General features: G+C 44.5%; 1 long non-coding RNA gene across 1 annotated transcript; it reads right to left on the bottom strand.

Annotated features, from left to right (window-relative positions):
* Window positions 1-585: 585 nt before the first annotated feature.
* LOC138662973 (uncharacterized) lies at window positions 586-4288 on the bottom strand. Its single transcript, XR_011318102.1, has 3 exons — window positions 3941-4288; window positions 2315-2377; window positions 586-1512 (listed from the first exon to the last, which is right to left on the bottom strand). It is a non-coding gene; the product is annotated as an uncharacterized lncRNA (long non-coding RNA).
* Window positions 4289-11018: the final 6730 nt, after the last annotated feature.

Raw genomic sequence — 11018 nt, 5'->3', positions numbered from 1 at the left:
CACAAGTACAAAAAATGATGCAATTGAAAAGAGAAGGGTAAACCTAGTACCACGCACGGGTATAGTTAATAGTAATGGAGCAAATCAAAAAATGCTAAGTATGCAAATCGTACATACACATAAGTAAATCAACTCCCAGGCATGATAGCTAAGGGTGCCAAACACCAAATAGATACTCAGAAAAATGTATGTAGTGTTACTAATAAATAGGTAGCTACGCCAGGGGGAAGAAAAAAGACTCCAAGCTAAGAAATATAGCAGGCTGCAAAGTGGTACAAAGATACACTACAGAATTAATCCAAATGGATCCCCTATGAGAAAGAAGCAAATAGAAGCTGTGCAAAACCCTATATCTGCCAAATGGCTGGAGGGGATATAAGTATACCTAAAGACCATGTACCAACCTGCTGCCGCTGCTGCCGTGCGTGGACAAGAGGCCCCGACGCGCGTTTCGCAATGTGGCTTCTTCGGGGGCGCGCTAATGAGAGGAGGGGTAGGGGTCCTTATATACAAGGAGATAAAGAGACTCCTGGCGGCAATATCGGCGCTTGCCAGGGCGCGGACATGTCAGGAGGCGGCGGAGTCGGCGTCCAACGTCACACGGCCGCGCCCCGCACTGACGCGTCAGTGGGAGGGGCCAGCCGTGCGACGCAGAGAGGATGCGTATCCACGGCAACCATGGCACGCCGGCCCCGAGAAGCGCACGCCGCACAGAGAGAAACAGGAAGTGAGGGACACAGCGTAACAAACAAAAAGTGCGTATGACATACCTGCCTGGACTTTGCCGGTGGTGGAGCAGGGAAGGGGGTGAGGGAAAGTGCCCGTGAGGGAATCGGATGCAACTGTGGTGAAAGATACATAAAAAAAGTGAGATAGTGCGATTATCCGAATGGACATATTAAGTATATATTAGAGAGGATGTGAAAATAGCAGCACCAATGTCATATAACAATAATGCGATACAGTGGATAAATATAAATTTTTCCATAGACTGTAGTGAAAATCATGAGAGCAGGGAAGTATCCCGTACATATCAAAAAAACATTATGTGATTTATACTAAAATAAAATAAAACTAGTGAGTGAATGCACAACACTGAGGTATACATGAAGGGCCATATTAGTAAAGCGTATCTCTAATACAGTGAATTAAATATAGAGATGGAAAAATATAATAGGGGTAATAAAAGATAAAAATGACCGTTAGGCCTATCTATATGTTTAAAAGTGTACCTGAACAGGAAGAACAGTAATAATACTAATCCTCCAACTTCAAGGACACAGAGAGATTATGAAAGACAGAGTAACGAGACACCCATGTATATCTGTATGGCCAAAATAAGATACCGCAATATGCAGAGATACCAAACGCGAAAAGGAGAAGAATACATAAACCACCAGAGGTATGTACACATATATAAAAATACAAAAATTCTTGACTTTATTTGATAGAAGATTCTGTCAGCACTTCCTGAGATCATAAGAAGAAGGAGTTAGAGGACGAGAGAAAGTTCTGTTAAAATAAAAAGAAGAAAGTTAATGATATGAAACCAACACAACTGTTTAAAACTCAAACATTAGACACATAAAAGTTTTCTATGGACCAGATAATTGTCCATGCAGAAACCATAGAAAACAAAACTATAAAAATGGGACAAAACTTAACACCTCATTAAGCCCCTTAGGGCGAATGCAATCAATGCGAACTATCCACTGGGCTTCTAATTGGGCAAGACGTTTTTTCATGTCTCCACCTCGCCCATCCATTAAGAGACGGTCAATCCCACGTACTCGTAGTAGACTGCTATTGCAGTCATGTTTTTCCTTAAAATGCCTTGGGATTGGCTTTAAGAATTCATCAGCCGATGACTTTAGTGCTGCCTTGATGTCCCGAATATGCTCCCTAATTCTGACGCGTATCTGGCGTGATGTAAGGCCTGCATAAATGAGGCCACAGGGACATGTTGCATAATATATTACGTGGTCTGTAGAGCATGTTATATGCTGAGTGATCCGAAATTCTTTAGATCCATCGCTTGAGTGACACGTGAAGCAGCGTTCCAAATTTTTACATGCTGTACAGTCCCGACATGGAAAAAAGCCCCATCTTGGGCCTGTAGAACCAAAGGCACATTTGGAATCGGGCCCTTTGTGATCTTACCATCATTCCCCGTTGAGGATTCTTTCTTCCGTTCTAGATGGGAGGACGCATGTAATGTATGTTCACGCTCACTTATTGAATTACTTATCGGATTGGACAAAAAAAGTCTGGAATCAATGGAGGTGGAGATTGAGGCTTTACAGAATAAACTTACCGAGTCCCTGGGCCCTGCAGACCTGGACACCTTCAAGAAAGACCTGGATGGACAATTTGTCATCTGGGAAAAAGAGATACAGGAGGTTAAAACCAGTAAATTTATACGAGATGTTCAGGATTTTATGACTAATTCTGTGTATAAATGGCATAAACCACGAGTATCTACAAGATCCTCCTCTATTTCATCCCTGTCCTCAGTTGAAGGTAAAAGCGAGGCCTCTGATGTACAACGTTTTGCCTCTGTCAATCGGAACAAGAGAAAGGGTACCAACTATTATCGGAAGTATAATTCCTCTAAGCGCGCCAACATCAACACTGCAGGATCATCTAAATTACAGGTGGTTAATCTCTCTCCCATTTCTCTCACAGATGCACAATTGGAAGTTTTAAGTCTTGGATTATCCTTTTCTCCTACCTCTTCATTCAATCTCTTCACAGCAATAAAAGACCTTCACTTGTTTGCAAGGAAACTAGTACTTCATAAGCTTCATCAGAGGAAGAGTCTGGATAACATGCAATGGACAACAGAAGAGCTGGAAACCATTGATATTCTAAATGAACTTTGTGAGGAATCCTCTCCTTTGGTTCCCAGGGGTAAGTTCATATTACCCAAACCCAAACGCTTTCCACCTTTGAATCTCTTTCCTGAGATCGAGCTATTTGTTCGAGTGGTTACTGAAGATTTTTAAAAAATCCCAGCAGGCATACAACATGATAATTTGACTCGTGAACAACGACAAGCCCTGACTGAGTTACGCTCTATTAATCAAGTATTAATAAAACCTGCTGATAAAGGAGGAAATATCGTGCTGTGGCCCATTGAATTGTATGAACAAGAGGCCTTTCGGCAGTTACGTGATGCCAACACTTACAAGAAACTCAGCTTCAACCCCACTTCTATCTTTCAGGCAGAATTGTTTGACATACTTGAGGAAACGTTTATGGATGGATTAATCATGAAGGATTTGAGAGATGGCTTGATTCCGGATGCACCACAGACACCGTGCCTATATCTTCTACCTAAAGTGCACAAAAACCTGACGCGTCCGACAGGACGACCAATCGTGTCCGGGAATGGAGGACTGACGGAGAACGTGGGTAAGATGTTAGATTTCTATCTAAAGCCTCTCGTCGAAACCCTTCCCTCTTATCTTCGTGACACAGGGGATATTTTGTCCAAAATTTCTAACATCAATATGGAACCAGACATGTGGTTAGTAACATTAGATGTAGAGTCTCTCTACACGTCAATCCGACATACGGATGGAATGGAAGCCGTTAGCTTCTTTTTAAACAACACCGACATTGATGACCATTTCTGCAGACTCCTACTATCTTTGTTGGAGTTTGCGCTAAGCCACAATTTTTTCATCTTTAAGGAAGCACTCTACCTACAGCTCCAGGGTACAGCCATGGGGGCGGCCTTTGCGCCGTCCTACGCATGTCTGTTCCTGGGGCTGTGGGAGAGGAGAATCTTCATTACGGACGCCACCCCACTCTCATCTAATGTCCTTATGTGGGTTAGATATATAGATGATGTGTTCGCAATATGGCAAGGCACTGAAAAAGACCTTCTAATGTTTGTTGAGGAACTTAATGTTAATGATTCTAACATTAAACTTACCTGCCACTACAGCCAGGATAGCGTGGACTTCTTGGACGTACGTATCTGCAGGGGCGAGGATGGCTTTCTCCGGAGCGACCTGTATAGAAAAGATACATCAGTCAACAGTTTACTACACTCCACCTCAGCTCACCCGAGGCATCTGAAGAACAGTATCCCCTACGGACAATTCTTTAGGGCAAAACGAATATGCTCGGAGGAGGCATCCTATCAAAAACAAGCGGAGGATATAGCTCATCGTTTTTCGGATCGTGGTTATTCAACAAGGACAATCAGACGGTGTAGGAGGAGGGCCTCACGTGTTGACAGAGATAATCTTCTCAAGACCAAAAAGGAACCTCAAGCATCCAATCAGGTAAGATTTATAGCAACCTTCTCCAATAACTCCAAAATGGTTAAGGAAACACTTGCCAAATATTGGCCTATCATCAAACAGGACTCAGTATTAACAAATTGCCTCACCAACACACCATCAGTCACATACCGGAGGAACAAAAATCTAAGAGATCTCACCCATAGCTATTACAAAGGGCCTGATTCCAAATGTGCCTTTGGTTCTAAAGGCCCAAGATGGGGCTTTTTCCCATGTCGGGACTGTACAGCATGTAAAAATTTGGAACGCTGCTTCACGTGTCACTCAAGCGATGGATCTAAAGAATTTCGGATCACTCAGCATATAACATGCTCTACAGACAACGTAATATATTATGCAACATGTCCCTGTGGCCTCATTTATGTAGGCCTTACATCACGCCAGCTACGCGTCAGAATTAGGGAGCATATTCGGGACATCAAGGCAGCACTAAAGTCATCGGCTGATGAATTCTTAAAGCCAATCCCAAGGCATTTTAAGGAAAAACATGACTGCAATAGCAGTCTACTACGAGTACGTGGGATTGACCGTGTCTTAATGGATGGGCGAGGTGGAGACATGAAAAAACGTCTTGCCCAATTAGAAGCCCAGTGGATAGTTCGCATTGATTGCATTCGCCCTAAGGGGCTTAATGAGGTGTTAAGTTTTGTCCCATTTTTATAGTTTTGTTTTCTATGGTTTCTGCATGGACAATTATCTGGTCCATAGAAAACTTTTATGTGTCTAATGTTTGAGTTTTAAACAGTTGTGTTGGTTTCATATCATTAACTTTCTTCTTTTTATTTTAACAGAACTTTCTCTCGTCCTCTAACTCCTTCTTCTTATGATCTCAGGAAGTGCTGACAGAATCTTCTATCAAATAAAGTCAAGAATTTTTGTATTTTTATATATGTGTACATACCTCTGGTGGTTTATGTATTCTTCTCCTTTTCGCGTTAGGTATCTCTGCATATTGCGGTATCTTATTTTGGCCATACAGATATACATGGGTGTCTCGTTACTCTGTCTTTCATAATCTCTCTGTGTCCTTGAAGTTGGAGGATTAGTATTATTACTGTTCTTCCTGTTCAGGTACACTTTTAAACATATAGATAGGCCTAACGGTCATTTTTATCTTTTATTACCCCTATTATATTTTTCCATCTCTATATTTAATTCACTGTATTAGAGATACGCTTTACTAATATGGCCCTTCATGTATACCTCAGTGTTGTGCATTCACTCACTAGTTTTATTTTAGTATAAATCACATAATGTTTTTTTGATATGTACAGGATACTTCCCTGCGCTCATGATTTTCACTACAGTCTATGGAAAAATTTATATTTATCCACTGTATCGCATTATTGTTATATGACATTGGTGCTGCTATTTTCACATCCTCTCTAATATATAGTAACATAGTAACATAGTTAGTAAGGCCGAAAAAAGACATTTGTCCATCCAGTTCAGCCTATATTCCATCATAATAAATACCCAGATCTACGTCCTTCTACAGAACCTAATAATTGTATGATACAATATTGTTCTGCTCCAGGAAGACATCCAGGCCTCTCTTGAACCCCTCGACTGAGTTCGCCATCACCACCTCCTCAGGCAAGCAATTCCAGATTCTCACTGCCCTAACAGTAAAGAATCCTCTTCTATGTTGGTGGAAAAACCTTCTCTTCTCCAGACGCAAAGAATGCCCCCTTGTGCCCGTCACCTTCCTTGGTATAAACAGATCCTCAGCGAGATATTTGTATTGTCCCCTTATATACTTATACATGGTTATTAGATCGCCCCTCAGTCGTCTTTTTTCTAGACTAAATAATCCTAATTTCGCTAATCTATCTGGGTATTGTAGTTCTCCCATCCCCTTTATTAATTTTGTTGCCCTCCTTTGTACTCTCTCTAGTTATTATTATTATTATTATTATTTATTATTATAGCGCCATTTATTCCATGGCGCTTTACATGTGAGGAGGGGTATACATAATAAAACAAGTACAATAATCTTGAAAAATACAAGTCACAACTGGTACAGGAGGAGAGAGGACCCTGCCCGCGAGGGCTCACAATCTACAAGGGATGGGTGAGGATACAGTAGGTGAGGGTAGAGCTGGCCGTGCAGCGGTTTGGTCAATCGGTGGTTACTGCAGGTTGTAGGCTTGTCGGAAGAGGTGGGTCTTCAGGTTCTTTTTGAAGGTTTCGGTGGTAGGCGAGAGTCTGATATGTTGTGGTAGAGCATTCCAGAGTAGGGGGGATGCACGAGAGAAATCTTGTATGCGATTGTGGGAAGAGGAGATAATAGGGGAGTAGAGAAGGAGATCTTGTGAGGATCGGAGGTTGCGTGCAGGAAAGTACCGGGAGACGAGGTCACAGATGTATGGAGGAGACAGGTTGTGGATGGCTTTATATGTCATGGTTAGGCTTTTGTACTGGAGTCTCTGGGTGATGGGGAGCCAGTGCAGGGATTGACAGAGGGGAGAGGCCGGGGAATAGCGGGGGGACAGGTGGATTAGTCGGGCAGCAGAGTTTAGAATAGATTGGAGGGGTGCAAGAGTGTTAGAGGGGAGGCCACAGAGCAGGAGGTTACAGTAGTCAAGGCGGGAGATGATGAGGGCATGGACTAGGGTTTTTGCAGATTCTTGGTTTAGGAATGTGCGGATCCGTGAAATATTTTTGAGTTGGAGGCGGCAGGAAGTGGAAAGGGTTTGGATATGTGGTTTAAAGGAGAGATCAGTGTCAAGGATTACCCCAAGACAGCGGGCTTGTGGGACTGGGGAGAGTGGGCAGCCGTTTACTGTAATGGATAGGTTCGTTGGGGAGATCGCGTGAGATGGGGGAAAGATGATGAATTCTGTTTTGTCCATGTTAAGTTTTAGAAATCTAGTGGAGAAGAAGGATGAAATAGCAGACAGACATTGAGGGATTCTGGTTAGTAGGGAGGTGATATCTGGTCCAGAGATGTAGATCTGTGTGTCGTCAGCATAGAGATGATACTGAAAGCCGTGAGATTCTATGAGCTGTCCCAGGCCAAAGGTGTAGATGGAGAAGAGCAGGGGTCCTAGAACTGAGCCTTGCGGGACTCCGACAGATAGGGGGCGAGGTGAGGAGGTGGTGTGTGAGTGGGAGACGCTGAATGTACGGTCAGTTAGGTATGATGAGATCCAGGATAGGGCCAATTCTGTGATGCCAAGGGATGAGAGGGTCTGCAGCAGCAGGGAATGGTCCACTGTGTCAAAGGCAGAGGACAGGTCCAGGAGGAGGAGGACAGAGTAGTGTCGCTTGCTCTTGGCGGTTAATAGGTCATTGGTGACCTTAGTTAGGGCAGTTTCAGTGGAGTGGTGTGACCGGAAGCCTGATTGAAAGCGGTCGAAGAAGGAGCAGGAAGATAGATGGGAGGACAGTTCAATATGGACATGTTGTTCCAGTAGTTTTGAGGCAAAGGGGAGAAGTGATATAGGGCGATAGCTAGATACAGAGGATGGGTCAAGAGAGGGCTTTTTGAGGATAGGTGTGATTGTGGCATGTTTAAAGCTTGAGGGGAAAATGCCAGTTGTTAGTGATAGGTTAAAGAGATGGGTTAGGGTTGGGATGAAGACTGTGGTGAGGTTTGGGATGAAGTGGGATGGGAGTGGGTCAAGTGCACAGGTGGTGAGATGCGATCTTGAGAGTAGAGTGGAGAGTCCGTCTTCTGTAATGGTGGAGAAGTTGGTTTTGGAGGTGGAGGGCTGGGTAGTTGGGAGGAAGGGTTCTGGGGGTTGTTTACTAAAATTGTCTCTGATGTTCTCAATTTTCTGCTTGAAAAATGAGGCGAAGTCTTCAGCTGAGATGAGTGGGGAGGGAGGAGGTGCTGGGGGACGGAGGAGAGAGTTGAAGGTGTTGAATAACTGTTTGGGGTTGTGAGACAGGGAGGATATGAGAGATGAGAAGTAGGTTTGTTTTGCTGTGGCGAGCATGGTTTTGAAAGCAGTGAGGGACTGTTTGAATGCGATGAAGTGCTCGATGGAGTGGGATCTTTTCCATCTGCGCTCAGCAGCTCTGGAAGCTCGCCTCAGTTCTTTTGTCATGCTGGTGTGCCAGGGTTGTCTGTTGATTTTGCGAGCTTTAGTATGTGTGAGAGGGGCAAGAGATTCCAAAGCTGCAGCTATTGTGGTGTTATATAGAGTGGCAGCATTATCCGCATTGTGTAGGGAGCTTATGTCTGTGAGAGGGAGGAGGGATTCAGAGAGTGAGTGAAGATCAAGGTGTTTAAGATTTCTGCGAGGGTGTGAGAGTTTGTGGGGTGGGGGTTGTAGACAAGGAGTGGAAAGGGAAGAGAATGTAAGTAGGTTGTGGTCAGAAAGAGGAAGAGGTGAGTTTGAGAGGTTAGATAGGGAGCAGAGGCGGGTGAGAATGAGGTCCAGTGTGTGACCATCTTTGTGGGTGGCTGTAGAAGACCATTGAGTGAGGCCAAAGGAGGAAGTGAGAGATAGAAGTTTAGTGGCAGCTGAGAGGGAAGTGTCAATGGGGATGTTGAAGTCGCCCATGATGATAGTGGGGATGTCAGTGGCGAGGAAGTGGAGTAGCCAGGTGGTGAAGTGGTCGAAGAAGGTGGTGGCTGGCCCTGGGGGACGGTAGATGACAGCCAGTTGGAGGTTGGAGGGGGAGTAGATGCGCACAGAGTGCACCTCAAAGGAAGGGAGGATAACAGAGGGTGGCAGTGGGATTGGGGTGAAGGAGCAGTTATCTGACAGGAGAAAACCAACTCCTCCGCCATGCTTGCTGCTGGGGCGGGGTGTGTGAGAAAGGTGGAAGCCACCGTAAGAGAGTGCCGCAGGGGAGGCTGTGTCAGAAGGGGTGAGCCAGGTTTCAGTGATGCCGAGGAAGGAGAGTTTGTTATTGATAAAGAGGTCATGGATAAATGGAAGTTTATTGCAGACAGAGCGTGCGTTCCATAGTGCTCCAGATAGGGAAATTGGGGGAGTGGGGGCAGGATGAATGGGTATGAGGTTACTGTGGTTGCGAGGACGTGTAGAGGATCGTGGCAGGGGATTAGAAATGAGTGTGGGGATGTGATGAGGAGGGCCAGGATTTGGGGATATGTCGCCAGCAATGAGGAGCAGCAGACAGAGCGTTAGAAGGTGTGAGCTGGATAGGTCATGATGTGGCCGTGTGTGCCTGGCGAGAAAGGATTGTATGTGGAGGAATAGTTCTGTGGAGGAGGTGAGATGACTGGGGAGGATGGAGGGAGAAATGACTAGTTCTTTACTGGGTGGAGGGACTACAGGAGATAGGAAGAAATAGAGTAGTATGGGGGTGAATGTGAAAAGAAACCGAAACATTATAGTGGTTTTCTATTCCTTTACCTTCCAGTCAATTCCAGTCCAATTCTAGTCTAATTCATAGCAATTAAAAAAACTGCAATTTAAAAATGCAATTTCTAAGATGGTCAGACACGTCTGGTCAGACTCATGGCTATGAATTTATGGGCACCTAAGGGCTCACAGCTGAGAGGGAGGATGTGGGCGTGTGTGTCTAGAGCACATGTTCACAGTTAAGCCAGGTCATAAAGAGGGGGTGGGGTAGATGGCCACTCAGGTATGCAAGCAAGAAGCAAGGGAAGTGAAATACGAATGGATAGAAAACAATGGGTAAGCAAAGCATACCAGGTGGGAATTATATGCAGTTCACATAAACACACATTGCAGGAAAGGCAGAGTAGATGGACAGCAGCATACCAGGTGGGAATTATATGCAGTTCACATAAACACACATTGCAGGAAAGGCAGAGTAGATGGACAGCAGCATACCAGGTGGGAATTATGTGCAGTTCACATAAACACACATTGCAGGAAAGGCAGAGTAGATGGACAGCAGCATACCAGGTGGGAATTATGTGCAGTTCACATAAACACACATTGCAGGAAAGGCAGAGTAGATGGACAGCAGCATACCAGGTGGGACCATTATATCGTTCCATTATATCCTTCCTGAGCACCGGTGCCCAAAACTGGACACAGTACTCCATGTGCGGTCTAACTAGGGATTTGTACAGAGGCAGTATAATGCTCTCATCATGTGTATCCAGACCTCTTTTAATGCACCCCATGATCCTGTTTGCCTTGGCAGCTGCTGCCTGGCACTGGCTGCTCCAGGTAAGTTTATCATTAACTAGGATCCCCAAGTCCTTCTCCCTGTCAGATTTACCCAGTGGTTTCCCGTTCAGTGTGTAATGGTGATATTGATTCCCTCTTCCCATGTGTATAACCTTACATTTATCATTGTTAAACCTCATCTGCCACCTTTCAGCCCAAGTTTCCAACTTATCCAGATCCATCTGTAGCAGAATACTATCTTCTCTTGTATTAACTGCTTTACATAGTTTTGTATCATCTGCAAATATCGATATTTTACTGTGTAAACCTTCTACCAGATCATTAATGAATATGTTGAAGAGAACAGGTCCCAATACTGACCCCTGCGGTACCCCACTGGTCACAGCGACCCAGTTAGAGACTATACCATTTATAACCACCCTCTGCTTTCTATCACTAAGCCAGTTACTAACCCATTTACACACATTTTCCCCCAGACCAAGCATTCTCATTTTGTGTACCAACCTCTTGTGCGGCACGGTATCAAACGCTTTGGAAAAATCGAGATATACCACGTCCAATGCCTCACCGTGGTCCAGCCTATAGCTTACCTCTTCATAAAAACTGATTAGATTGGTTTGAC

Source organism: Ranitomeya imitator, chromosome 2 (assembly GCF_032444005.1).
Source record: "Ranitomeya imitator isolate aRanImi1 chromosome 2, aRanImi1.pri, whole genome shotgun sequence".
Lineage (NCBI taxonomy): Eukaryota > Metazoa > Chordata > Amphibia > Anura > Dendrobatidae > Ranitomeya > Ranitomeya imitator.
The sequence above is the reverse complement of the archived record's forward strand: the minus strand, read 5'-3'. Positions and strand labels throughout refer to the sequence as shown.